This window comes from Podarcis gaigeae (assembly GCF_964106915.1).
Source record: "Podarcis gaigeae genome assembly, chromosome: Z".
Classification (NCBI taxonomy): Eukaryota; Metazoa; Chordata; class Lepidosauria; order Squamata; family Lacertidae; genus Podarcis; species Podarcis gaigeae.
The window spans coordinates 4,506,079-4,519,430 of record NC_139691.1 but is presented as its reverse complement, the minus strand read 5'-3'; the positions used below and the strand labels follow the sequence as shown (position 1 = coordinate 4,519,430).

Below are 13,352 nucleotides of genomic sequence, written 5' to 3'. Positions count from 1 at the left end.
TCATGGCAGGAGATTTTAGAAGCTTTTCTTGTACTTGTACAAAAGCACGTAGGTCTCTAGGAAGGGACAAAAATTGATTTTTGTGTGGCTTTCTTTTAAAAAAGCAGCACGAAGCCAAAGTTTTTTTGTCTCTTCATATATTATTATTATTTCTACCCCGCCAATCTGGCTGGTTTTCCCAAGCCACTCTGGGCAGTTTCCAGCAAAATATTAAAATATAATAATTCAAATATTAAAAGCTTCCCTAAACAGGGCTGCCTTCAGATGTCTTCTAAAAGTCAGATAATTGTTTATTTCTTTCACATCTTTTGGGAGAGCATTCCACAGGGCGGGCACCACTACCAAGAAGGCCCTTTGCTTGGTTCCCGGTAACTTCCTTCTCACAGTGAGGGAACCGCCAGAAGGCCCTTGGCGCTGGACCTCAGTGTCTGGGCAGAACAATGGGGGTGGAGATGCTCCTTCAGGTATACTGGGCCGTGGCTGTTTAGGGCTTTAAAGGTCAGCACCAACCCTTTGAATTGTGCCCGGAAATGTACTGGGAGCCAATGTAGGTCTTTCAGGACCAGTGTTATGTGATCTTGGTGGCCACTCCCAGTCACCAGTCTAGCTGCCACATTCTGCATTAGTTGTAGTTTCCGGGTCACCTTCAAAGGTAGCCCCACGTAGAGCGCATTGCAGTAGTCCAAGTGGGAGATAACTAGAGCATGCACCACTCTGGCAAGACATTCCATGGGCAGGTAGGGTCTCAGCCTTCATACCAGATAGAGCTGGTAAACCGCTGCCCTGGACACAGAATTGACCTGCGCCTCCATGGACAGCTGTGAGTCCAAAATGACTCCTAGGCTGCACACCTGGTCCTTCAGAGGCACAGTTACCTCATTCAGGAGCAGGGAGTCTTCCATACCCACCCACCCCGTCTCCCCAAAACAGTACTCCTGTCTTTTCAGGATTCAACCTCAATCTGTTAGCCGCCATCCATCCTCCAACCGCCTCCAGACATTCACACAGGACCTTCACTGATTCAGATTTAAAAGAGAGGTAGAGCTGGGTATTATCCGCATACTGATGAACACCCAGCCCCAACCCCCTGATGATCTCTCCCAGCGGCTTAATGTAGATGCATGGGGGAGAGGATGGAACCCTGAGGCACTCCACAAATGAGAGCCCAGATGTCTGAACACTCATCCCCCAACACCACTTTCTGAACACAGCCCAGCACGGGTAAGGATCAAGGAGACAGGTGGTTGGTTTCATTTGTCCAAGCAGCCTGTCCACATCCTCGGAGGTAACAGATTGGAATTGATCCCACACAACTTGGACTAGACAGGACTCCAGCACTCTCCCGCCCCAGCCCTGTTCCCACAGTGGAGTCTACCTCTTTCTAAATCTGAGTGATTTTATCTGCAAAAAACCTTGCAAAATCATTGCAGGAGATCTTGGGGACCTTACTGATGGCTCAAGTGGTACCGCTAAATTGCAAACCACCTGAAAGAGTCTCCTGCTGCTGTTTTCTGCAAATGCAATAGAGGAGGTGAAGAAGGTCCTCTTCGCCGTTGCTATTGCCACTTGGTAGGCTCGATGTTGAGCTCTAACCCGTGTCCGGTCAGATTCAGAATGAGTTTTCCGCCACTGGCAGTCTAGCCATCTCAGTGGTTGTTTCATTGCCCTCAGCTCTGGGGAAAACCATGGGGCTGTCCAGGCTCCATGCAATCAGAGAGGGTGCTTGAGAGCGGGACAGTCAATAGCTCTGGTTAACTCCACATTCCAGAGGGCCACCAGGGAAATCAGCTGAAAGGTCATCAACATGGGATAAAACATCCCCTACAACTTTCTGGAAATCATTTGGATCCATTAAGTGGTGGGGGGAGACCAGCCAAATCAGTCCCACCTTCCTGCAGAGGGGAAGGGTCGTGGAGAAGTCCAGTTGCACCAGGAAGTGATCCGACCATGGCACTTCTTTTGTTTCACTTTTACGTAGTGTCAGATCACCCACATCCATAGAGGTGAACACCAGGTCTAATGCATGTCCGCGACTATGAGTTGGGCAAAACTTATTCAGGGACAGCCCCATGGAGGCCATGCTTTCCACAAAGTCCCGAGAGGCCCCTTGTAACGTTGTGTCGGCGTGGATGTTAAAATCTCCCAGGCCAACCAAACTCTGTGTCTCCAGGAGAACATCCACAACAACCTGAAGCAGCTCAGGCAGGGAATCCTTGGTGCAGCGGGGAGGTTGGTACACCAAAAGGAATCCTGTACTGCCCCTATTGCCCAACCTCCAGAACATGCACTCAGAAAACTGGGTCTTTCCAATAGGACGCCTGGTGCATGCTAATAACTTGCTAAAAATTGCTGCAACCCCCACCGCCCACATGACCTGGGTTGCTGTGCGTAAGAGAAACCTGGTAGACAAGCAGCGGCAAGGACAGGCCCACATGCTTTATCCAACCAGAGCTCTGTTACACATGCCAGATCAAGTCCTCCATCCACGATCAAGTTTTTGATGGCAGTGGTCTTATCAATCATTGATCTGGCTTTGCACAGCGGCACCTTCAGGTCATGTGGGTCTCCCTTGCTGATTCCAGTATCCATCCAGTCAAGACCAGACCTGGAGGCAGGGATAGTCCTCAAACAGTGACTAAATCTGCTTCCTTGGTAATGACGTGGTCTGGTCTTAGCATAACTCTTCCTCCTACAACCCGTGATCACTGAGATCGGGTGTTCCAGTGCACCCCCCCCATGGAACCTGCCCCAGCCATTCTGTTGGCTGGGGCCCACTCCCAGCCAGCCCTGACCCCGCATCTTAAAAACAAAATACAACCTATACAAAAAACAAATAAAACAATAGAAATTAAAAATAATAAAAAGTTACAATCTTACTAAAATTAAACAAATCCCTAGCCCCAACTAAACATTTATCCCACCCCCAGTGCTAAAAAAGAATTTAAAAGGGTAAAAGAATAATTTAAAAATATTTTTAAAAAAGAACCATCTCTGCTGTTCAGAGGCCTGTCAGGCTCCGCCCTGGGCCAGGTGGAAAGAGGCAGGAACAGAGCCCTCGGGTGCTCAGCAGGGGAGTCCATATAGGCATTCAAGGAGATGAGCAAACTTAACTGCTAAAGTGTTTTCCCTTTGCTGATCCTTTTTGGAAGATGCTCCACCCCCTTGTACTGTGCAGAGGCCAGATTTGTTTCCCTCCAAATCTGGAAGCCCTTTAGTTTAACGGTTGGGTTCTTCATAAGTGCTGCCTGACTGTCACCCCACCCCCTTTGAGATCCCACTTTCTCCCACTTTAGTTTTTACCTATTGTTTTGGGTGAAAGAGGCTTATCCCTGGAATTTGAAGTGTGTGAAAGATTGGGAAGAGGAAGGAATTAATTCCCCCTCTCCCCAACAAAATAAGAATCTAGGTAATTTGCTTGCAAGTAATGCTTAGTATTCCTCCTTGTTGACCTTGGATGCAGCGGTGTAGTTCTGGTGTTTGTCTGTTCCAGTGCTAGTGCTGCTGCTGCTGCTGCTGCTGCTGAACTCATGTGTCTTTTTTTCCCCCTGGCTGAATTTCAGCAGTCCTCTCAGCATGTGATTGTTGCAGATCACAGATGTGTTCCAGCAGAGAAACTGCCTCTAATTTAATCCAGATGCATGCATTTTTCTCTCTACCAGCATTGTTACTCATAAACCAGTAAAGTGGAAAACTGGCAATAGAGTATGCAGTCTTATCACCCATCCACGCATGGGCAGCCTGCCCCAAATGAGAAAGTGTGTGGAAACTTGTTTCCTTTCCACTAAGCTTCACAGTTTGCTGTCTTGTCCACTGGACTCTGCAACCTCTATAAGAGCTCAAGTGGGCTTTGCACATCATATTCAGGGAGCTGGCATGGAAACCTTTCACAGTGTCCTTTATGTCCTCTCATGATGGGTTTGGATATACAGTACAAAGAACAAGGGTTAAGGGTGTATCCCCTTCCCCCCACCCTTCTCTCTCCTCTGTGTGTGAGTCTGCATGGGTGTGCTAACTATCCTAGATTAGTAAGAGCCAGGTATGCTTCTAAAATTTAAGGTTCTTAAAATGACTTTTTCATAGGATAGAGATGGTTGGCCACACAAAAGCAGGTGGCTAGTGGAAAGGGGTTATGGGGGAGGGGTTGAAGAGTGTGTGATCCACATTCCACTCCCTAAGCTCTGGTTCTAGCTGTGCATTGAAACTGGCCTTAATTTTTGCAGCCTCCCCTACATCTTAATAAGATGCTCAGATTATAGAAAATCACGATCAGGTTTGACAACTGTTGCAATAACATGTAAACTTTTAACACTCATCCTATGTGTTACAACTTTCCAACTTTATATTCAAAGCAACTCTCTGGAGGACGTAATTGTTCTTGTTTTATATACTGTTCACATAATCTGCCTTTCTGCTTAGGTGCCCAATTCCTAGCGCTGACTCCTTTTTAGAAAGTCAATGGTAACACACTCTAGTCATCAGGACCAGATGTAGGTTTGAAGGTGCTTGGCAAAGTGTTATCTGTTGCTTCTGGTGGCAATAGCATACAGCAGCATATTCATGTTTGACTGGACTTAACCATCCAGAGATTCCTTTACCTCTACAGTAGCATTGTAATCTGTGGCTATCTGTGAACCATACACTATCTTATTAACCTATAGTGCCCTGGCAGTGTGGTTCTTAGGCATTGTGGGTAATTCAAATGATGGCCAGCTCAGAGACCCAGCTGCCTTTATGGAGAACCCAAAGCTGGCATCAGTGCTTGGCTCTGTTGAGCTGCTGGGGCTTCCACATCTGCCCGTGAATGCTGGGTCCTAAAGCCAGTCTTGATAGCTGCAGCAGTGTAAGCAGTTTGAGTCACTTTAAGACTAGTACATGTGGATTTCCCTCATTCTCTCACTAGCAGACCCTGAAAGCAAATCCAGATTTGGGATATTTTTAATATCTTCTTGCTGCTTGTTTGCTGTTACTGTTTTTATTTATATGCCACCATTCAATATATGCCCAAGGTGATTTACATCAAATTGACAAAAACATAATAATACAATCCCCTCCCCAAATTAGCCTATACTTTTTTCCCCAGCAGCTAAAGCATAAATTCATGATAAGGCAACACACAAATAACAAAATATTAGATCAGTAAATCTTTTTAAACAATTCATTAGCAATGTTTCAGAAATGACAACAAAATAATAAAAATCTTCCAACTGTTCAAGGAATACCAATCCTAGCTTGTTTGGAACACATTAATATTTCCAAGCTTGGATTTTATAGGAAATAGTGTCATAGGCTGGACTGAAAGTTTCCAGCTTGGAATTTTAATTACCCTTGACCAAGCGCCACAAAAGTGAAAAGCTGTTTCCTCAACTCCCTGTAACCTATTGCCACAGAAATAGTCTTACAACAGTTTGGAATCAGACTTGATATGCAACATATTAGAACATGAGGTTCCTCTGATCAAAATGTGAATTTCTCTTTCTCCAAAACGTCACTATTAAAATGCTGTAGTTTGTATCCGCCAAAAGCACCTCAGAAGATGTTAGGTGGCTTACAAATACTGGGCCAGCACCTCTGCTTTCAAAGTGCAACTATGAGATTTACTAGGCCACCTGTTATAGAATGTTTCAAGGAAGACCACAGAAAGATACAGATAAACATACGGAAGTTTCATCATGGAAACTGAGGTATTTATTGCATATCCAATCCCCTTGTTACTGAATTAGGAAGTCAGTTTTACATAATAGTTTTCCCCATCACATCCATTATCAGAAGTAGTAACAACTTAACACTGAGAGGTAACTTGGGCAGAAGGTTGTATCAATCACACATGTGACTGTGCACACTCATTCCTCCCTTGTCTACCTCCCTACAAATGTAATGGAAGGAGAGAAAGCTAGCAGTATAAACAAGACAATAGATATGGGCTGTTTCCAGTGGAATGTTGAAAACCAGTTTGGCAGGGAGGAGGTCCAGATGGCGCTAGCTTCTGAGAGAACACTTTTCAGTTAAGAGTGGGAAGTGGGGAAAACTATGTGAAAGGGAGCAGCAGAGCAGGCAGCATAAATGTGTCCTAGAGACAGTGTTCCTTCTGTAGATATGAGTTACATTTTCTTCTCAGTGTATCTCATTTTCATCATGATGTTTATCTCTCCAGTCTGTGGTTTTTGCACCTGCGTCATCTGATCAAACGGAAGCCACTGCAAATGGTTGTTTGTTCTCTTAAGCAAAGCTTTCTACCCTGTGGACTTTAGGAAAGGTGCTGCTCCTTTTGTGAAAGGGGTGATTAAAAAAAACTTCTGTCCTATGAAGGTCTGCATCTTTTATGTAAGGATAGGCCCTACAGGTTCTGACTTCCTACTTTTTCTGTTTTCATTTGTAAAAGTCAGATTATGATGAAAGACATTTTGCTTCACTGGGTATTAACTGCTGTGGTGAAACCAGCAATGAGAGCTAAACTGCTGTGGTGAAATCCTTTTTCTGATAACATATTGAAATAACAGGTACGCCTAGCCTAGACCATTCAGTAGGTCTATACTATACACATTTACATGGTAGTAACTGCTACTGGGAGGCTCACATGGCACTTTCAATACATATTTTAGGTGCCAGGTGAAAACATTCTATGGGCTTTTGAACGGGGGTGTGTGTTTTGTTTGTTATGTCACATATTTTTGTGTGTCTACTGTAAACCTCTCTGTGAACCTCAGAGGAAGGGGAGTATATAAATTTATTTATTTATTATTTATAACATTTATAATACTGAACCCTACTGAAAATTTATGCTTTGCATCTGTGCATCATTTTGAGTTCCATGGTAGCAAGGCAGTACGTATATAAATGTAGTAATGCTGAAAAAAATAATCCTTCTCTGTATCTCCTGCTATTTAAAATTAATATTGTAACATTATGAGGGAGAGTGGGAATAGAAAGAAGTTTGTCTTTGCTCATAACCACTTGTGGCACTAAGAGAGGCCTTCCTCTTTTTAAAGCAACTATTTCACCTATCCTCTTCAGTATTGCTCTAAAAAAAAAAAAGGTCAGACTAATTGGTACTATTAGTCCCTGAGTTCTAAATACTTCATCTTAGGGTTGGGAGTGCCAGTCATATGTAGAATGACATATTCTCCTTGGACTCTGCTCCTGTTCCTGCAAGCTTGCTATTTGCCCATCAGCGTGTCGCAGCCATATCACTGTGCTGGCATTCTGAGCTAATCTCGATGTGGTACCATTCAGCTGGGCCCTGAATCTCATGTACTGGCTGGGTTTGAAAGACTGTTCTCGTTAGATAAAACACTTGTGCTTATGTTCACAAAATGAATCCAGTTTTTGTGAGTGAGGGAATGGTTCTGTCATGGAGGTGGAGGAAATGAAATCTTTTTGTAGTGACTCTTTCTCTTTCCCCATGCCTTCTCATGACCCAAGCTCCTCCATCAAATTGTGCTCAGAAAAATATGTACAGTTATGATTCATATTTTCAGAAGGTTACTTCAGTTCATTAAACTCTTGAAACAGGAGAACTGTAGGATAAAGACTAAAATTTAAGTGAGGCACTAGTACTTCTCAGTGGATTTCAGCACCCTGGCAAAGTAGGGTAGTTAATAAAATGGTAATTGACAATGAAATGCCATAAATGACAATGGAAATAAATTAATAATTCTTGTGTTCCTCAGCAACTGGTATTCAGAAGCATCCTGTCTCCCAACAGTGGAGGCAGAACATAGCCATTGTGACCATTTGCCATAGAGACCCTTGTTGTTGTTTAGTCGTGTCCGACTCTTCATGACCCCATGGACCAGAGCACGCCAGGCACTCCTGTCTTCCACTGCTCCCGCAGTTTGGTCAAACTCATGCTGGTAGCTTCGAGAACACTATCCAACCATCTCGTCCTCTGTCGTCCCCTCCTCCTTGTGCCCTCCATCTTTCCCAACATCAGGGTCTTTTCCAGGGAGTCTTCTCTTCTCATGAGGTGGCCAGAGTATTGGAGCCTCAGCTTCAGGATCTGTCCTTCCAGTGAGCACTCAGGGCTCATTTCCTTAAGAGTGGATAGGTTTGATCTTCTTGCAGTCCATGGGACTCTCAAGAGTCTCCTCGAGCACCATAATTCAAAAGCATCAATTCTTCGACGATCAGCCTTCTTTATGGTCCAGCTCTCATTTCCATACATCACTACTGAGAAAACCATAGCTTTTACTATAAGGACCTTTGTTGGCAAGGTGATGTCTCTGCTTACCCTTTATTCATTTGTCTAATCCTCTTTTAAGAACATAGGAAGACCCTGCTGGATCAGCGCAATGACCCATCTAGTCCAACATCCTGTTCTCACAGTGGCCAACCAGATCCCTGTGGGAAACCCACGAGCAGGATTTGAGCATAGGAGCACTCTCCCCTCAGTTTCCAGCAACTGGTGTTTAGAAACATTGCTGCCTCCAACCATAATATTTATTTATCTATTTATTTATTTATACATACCTCGCCCATCTGGCTGTGTTTCCCCAGCCATCATGGCTGGTACCTTCTGATCGCTTTATTTTATGTGGATTTTTGTAATCCATTTTAAAAGCATCATTGTCTCCTGTGGCAGTGAGTTCCACAGTTTAGCTATGTTCTGTGTGGGGAGGTACTTTCTTTTATCTGTTCAGAATCTTCCAGCATTCAGCTTCATTGGAGGCCCATGAGTTCTGGTCTTGTGAGTGAGGGAGGAAAAATATTTTCTATCCACTTTCTCTATGCCTTGCATGATTTTATGAACTTCTGTCACGTCACCTCTTACTTGCCGTCTCTCTAAACTAAAAAGCTCCAAATGCTGCAACCTTTCTTCATAGGAGAGTCACTCCATCACCTTTATCATTTTAGTTGCCATTTTCTGAACCATCTCCAACTCTACAATTTATTTTTTGAGAATTGTACACAGAACTCCAAATGCAATTGCATCATAGATTTGTATAATGACATTATGATTATTGGCAATTTTATTTTCAGTTCATTTCCTAATGATCCATAGCATGCCCTTTTCACTGTTGCTGCACACTGGGTCAACACTTTAAAGTCATCCAATTAGGCGGCCATCACTACCTCTTGTGAGAGTGAATAATAATAATAATAATAATAATAATATCATATTTTTTCCTGAATCTTTCAAAAAATGTTCTGCTGGATCACACCAAAAGATCCAGTCCAGAGATTTGTTTCCCAACAAAGGCCAGTCAAATGCCTTGGGCAGTTACATAGTCATCTCCTGCTTTGTAACTACTGTCTCTGTCTCTCTCTCTCTCTCTCTCTCTCTCTCTCTCTCTCTGTGTGTGTGTGTGTGTGTGTGTTAATTGGAGAGAGAAAGTATTCCTGGCAATTAAGATTTTAGTTTTAGCCACCATCACCACAGGCTAATAAAGCTATGGTAGACTGATTCATTGAATATAATTTAAATCATCTAAGTAGCCATCTATTGCTAGTAGCCATCACCATTCTTGCCATTCTTGTAACAAATTAAATGGCATGACCCAGTCAAATAAAGTATTTTTTAGCCCCATTGAGCTCACATGCTTTAACTCTCCCCCATGAAACTGATGAAAAGTAAATCTGGTTGGATCACTTCCTAAGTAAATTAAGCATTGGGTGAAGGAAGTGCTTAACTTGATGCCTGTCCTTTAACTGGGTGACAAAGTTTCAGTGTTGCATGAGAGTAAATTACTTTGAACTCTTCATGCTACTGATAACTTTTATAAATCTTTATCATATTTTCTTTTTAAACTGGGTGAATTTCAGGTGTTGATGAACTCCAGCTTCCTTAAGCCCCAGCCTGAATGACCAGTCTTCAGGGATGATGAAAGATGTAGTCAAGCACCATCTGGACGGTCACAGATATTAAATATGCATTATTAAAACAATGCATATGTTAAATAACTGGCTTACCATAATTCAGTACTATAATATTGTATTGCTCAGTGCACAGATGCATAATCACAACATCTATTTATAAAATCTATCTAGTTTGTAATGGTTCCTCTAGGTTGTTCCCTAGAATTTTAAAAAAACAACCCTACCTCCAACATCATAGGCGCTTTGGTGTCCTCGGGTGTCTTCCCGTGTAAAAGTTGGGGTGTCTAGGCGACGTTTCGACGAGGTCTCACTCGTCATCTTCAGGCTGGTGCTTTCGGCTTCTTGTTACTGGAACAGAGCCTACGAAAGCATATATATATATATATATATAGCGCACCAGGCACGATAGATAGATAGTCCTATTTATTTAAAGAAATAGTTTTTAACAAATCTTAAGAACTTCACAGATATGTATGTAACAAAGTTGTAGTGGTGTGTGACATGTTTGCACCTGTAATTTCCGAAGTGATTTAAGGTTGAAGATCCCTAAGTTCTTAATATGAGCAATGCCACTATATATTAATTGAGTCAGTGAATGTAGCTTGTCTTTCTAAATCATACTCCTTCCAGTCTCTTTGCCATATCCTTTTGAGGTGGGGTGACTGGTACTGTACACAACATTCTGACTGGGTGTATGCATCTCATGGAGCTATATGATGACACAGTGCTGTTTTTATTCTCATTCCACTGCCTAATTATTAGTGGGTTTCTCTCGTGTTTTGTGTGCCATCATACTGAGCCAACTTATGGGGAGAGGAGAAGAGGGTAAAAGAAGTTGTTTTCTGACTCCTGCCTTCCACTGGAATTTCTACCCACCCCACTCCTCAAATTACTTACTTTGATTATTCTGCACCACCAAGTAGCAGTAATGGTGGAAGTGGATTCAGGTCTTAACAAGTATACATCATTACTACTCCTAGGTCTGGGCGATGTTAGGTTTTCACCATTGTGATGTATCTATCACCTGTCAAACAGTGTGGTTTGGTGATAAACTATGATGTTGAAAGAAGTTGTATTGGCCCCAGCCAGCGAGGCATGGGGTGAAACTGAGTCAGCTCTCATTATGGGAGCTGAGGCGCTTTCACCCCATCGCCTCATAGGCTGGAGCCAATGCGCTGACCCCACTGCTGCTCAGCTGACTGAGCTGACCACTGCCCCTAGCTGACCAAGCCCTGAAGTCCCTGTTGCTTGTGCATGAACAGGAACCTCAGGGCTCCTACCCACCCTCCCAGGTGAAGTCCGCAAGGCGGGACTACCTGAGGTTGCTGGCAAGCTCTGGACCCGGCAGCAGCATCAGAGAGCCCTTGAACTGCCTGGCTGAGCCCACCAAAGCCACATGCCAAGGCTGTGGCTGCCTTGAAAGGGGGTGGAGTCTAATGGAGCCTGCACCTCTAGGTTGCCTAATGCAAGCTGGAGGTGAGGTGGGGGCTTTTTTAAGCTACAAAGCTATCCCTACCTGTGATTCCCAGCAGCTGGTATTCAGAGGCAGAATATGACTTGATCGTGATGGTGGTCTTGTTTCTTTGTGGACTTGATAGCACCTGGTAGTGTTGCTTGATGGGACAAGTCCATACATGTTGGGGTGTGAATGTTTAATCAGGGCTATTTTTATAGCTCTTATATAATGCAGATTATGTTGTCATTTCTTGTATTGAGCTTAAAGGTGGTGTAACTTTGGAGATAAAAAGCAAGGCTAAAGTTCACTGCAGGACTGAATTTAGGCTTATATTATTCGTGCATAGGTCTCTTAGGCTTCAATTTATTTGCAGATCCAAAGGGTGAATTGGAAACTGTATCTAAAATGAAGATATTAGTAAAGCTACCAGCTGCGGACTGCCTCCTTTTTTCACTGGAGAGGTTTTTACTCTCTGTTTTAGTAAATCTGCCAAGTGAAAACGAATAGCGCCTCACCATGCCTATAAAAAGCAAAATAAAAATGGAACCAATATGTTAGTTCAGAATCTGAGGTCTGGAAACAAATTTTTAAAGGAGTATGGGAGGAGAGAGTAGAGCAATATATATCTGATAGTAATATGCCCAAAAGGAATTCTGAATGATGTTTCTCCAAGCCAGGGCCCCAAAACGTTGATCTTGTAACCAGGTTTAACACCTCTGTGGCCTCATTTGCATGTCATTTTGACTATTAACCTTAACTATGGTTAAACCACAGAACCTAGGACTTGCCGATCAGAAGGTTGGCGGTTCGAATCCCCGCGACGGGGTGAGCTCCCATTGCTCGGTCCCTGCTCCTGCCAACCTAGCAGTGCGAAAGCATGTCAAAGTGCAAGTAGATAAATAGGTACCGCTCCGGCAGGAAGGTAAACAGTGTTTCCGTGCGCTGTTCTGGTTCGCCAGAAGCGGCTTAGTCATGCTGGCCACATGACCCGGAAGCTGTACGCCGGCTCCCTCGGCCAATAAAGTGAGATGAGCGCCGCAACCCCAGAGTCGGCCACGACTGGACCTAATGGTCAGGGGTCCCTTTACCTTTACTATGATTCAGAGTGAATGTGCAGCATGGTGATGCACAGGGCTGAAAAGGTGGGTGCATTGGTCCTCCCCTTCTCTTCCAGGCATTATGTCTAAACTTGGGCTCATTCGTTTATAAATCTCCACAAGCTATAACCAAAGTTTATTCTTGGTGTCTTGCTTGTGGTTTGTTGTGGCTTCCTTCCTTCTGTGCTTTTGGGAGCTGGGGGAAAGCCAATCAAGTCGCTGTGCACCAGCACTCTGCACTTCCATCTTAAACCATAGTGAAATTTGGCTGGTTTAAAGTGATATGTGAACCAGGCCTGTCTCCATCCACACATAGTCATCCAGATGCTCCTAGGTAGCTTGTAAGCATAGCTGTCCCCGGTACTGGACAGTGGAGAACATTGAAACTTGAATGGTTTTAACTTCCCCTCTACCCCAACTTTTGCTCTCCTCAGTCACTTAAACAGTAAGTCAGTTTCTGAGTTGAGCTTCCAACAGTAGCCCTTTGCTTCTCAGGAAAATATTAATACTAGAAGTCAGATTCCAATATCCAGAATGACCTTTCCTACCACAAAACATGTGCCTGTAAGTTTTCCATCGTCTGATCTTAAAACCTATCACTTCTTTTCCCCACCACTTCGTTCTGTTATCCAATTTGCCAAATAAAGTTGAGTTCACATGTCTCCATTTCAGTGCTAGAATGCATAACAAGATGATCTCATGATTACTGTTTATCACTTGTCACTCATTCTTTTTCATGAAGAGATTAGACAGAATAGAGACACTTGTTTTGTATCCATACGTTTGTTTTATAAAGTAGTTTCCAACCTATATTTATGGTGTGAGTAATCTTCAAGGGGATTGTAACTGTTCTCAAAATCCAAAATAACAACCTGTGATCTTGTGTGTGCACTCAGTTTTTCTGCATTGTTAATAGTGTGTCACCATTGACGGAAGAAGAATTGTACTTATTCTGTTGATTTGCTCAACCAGTTGTTCTTCTTGAC

General features: G+C 43.4%; 1 protein-coding gene across 3 annotated transcripts in view; it reads left to right on the top strand.

Moving 5' to 3' along the window:
* Positions 1-13,352, top strand: part of EEIG1 (estrogen-induced osteoclastogenesis regulator 1) — a 52,878-nt gene that overhangs the window by 6,416 nt on the left and 33,110 nt on the right. The window lies entirely within an intron of this gene.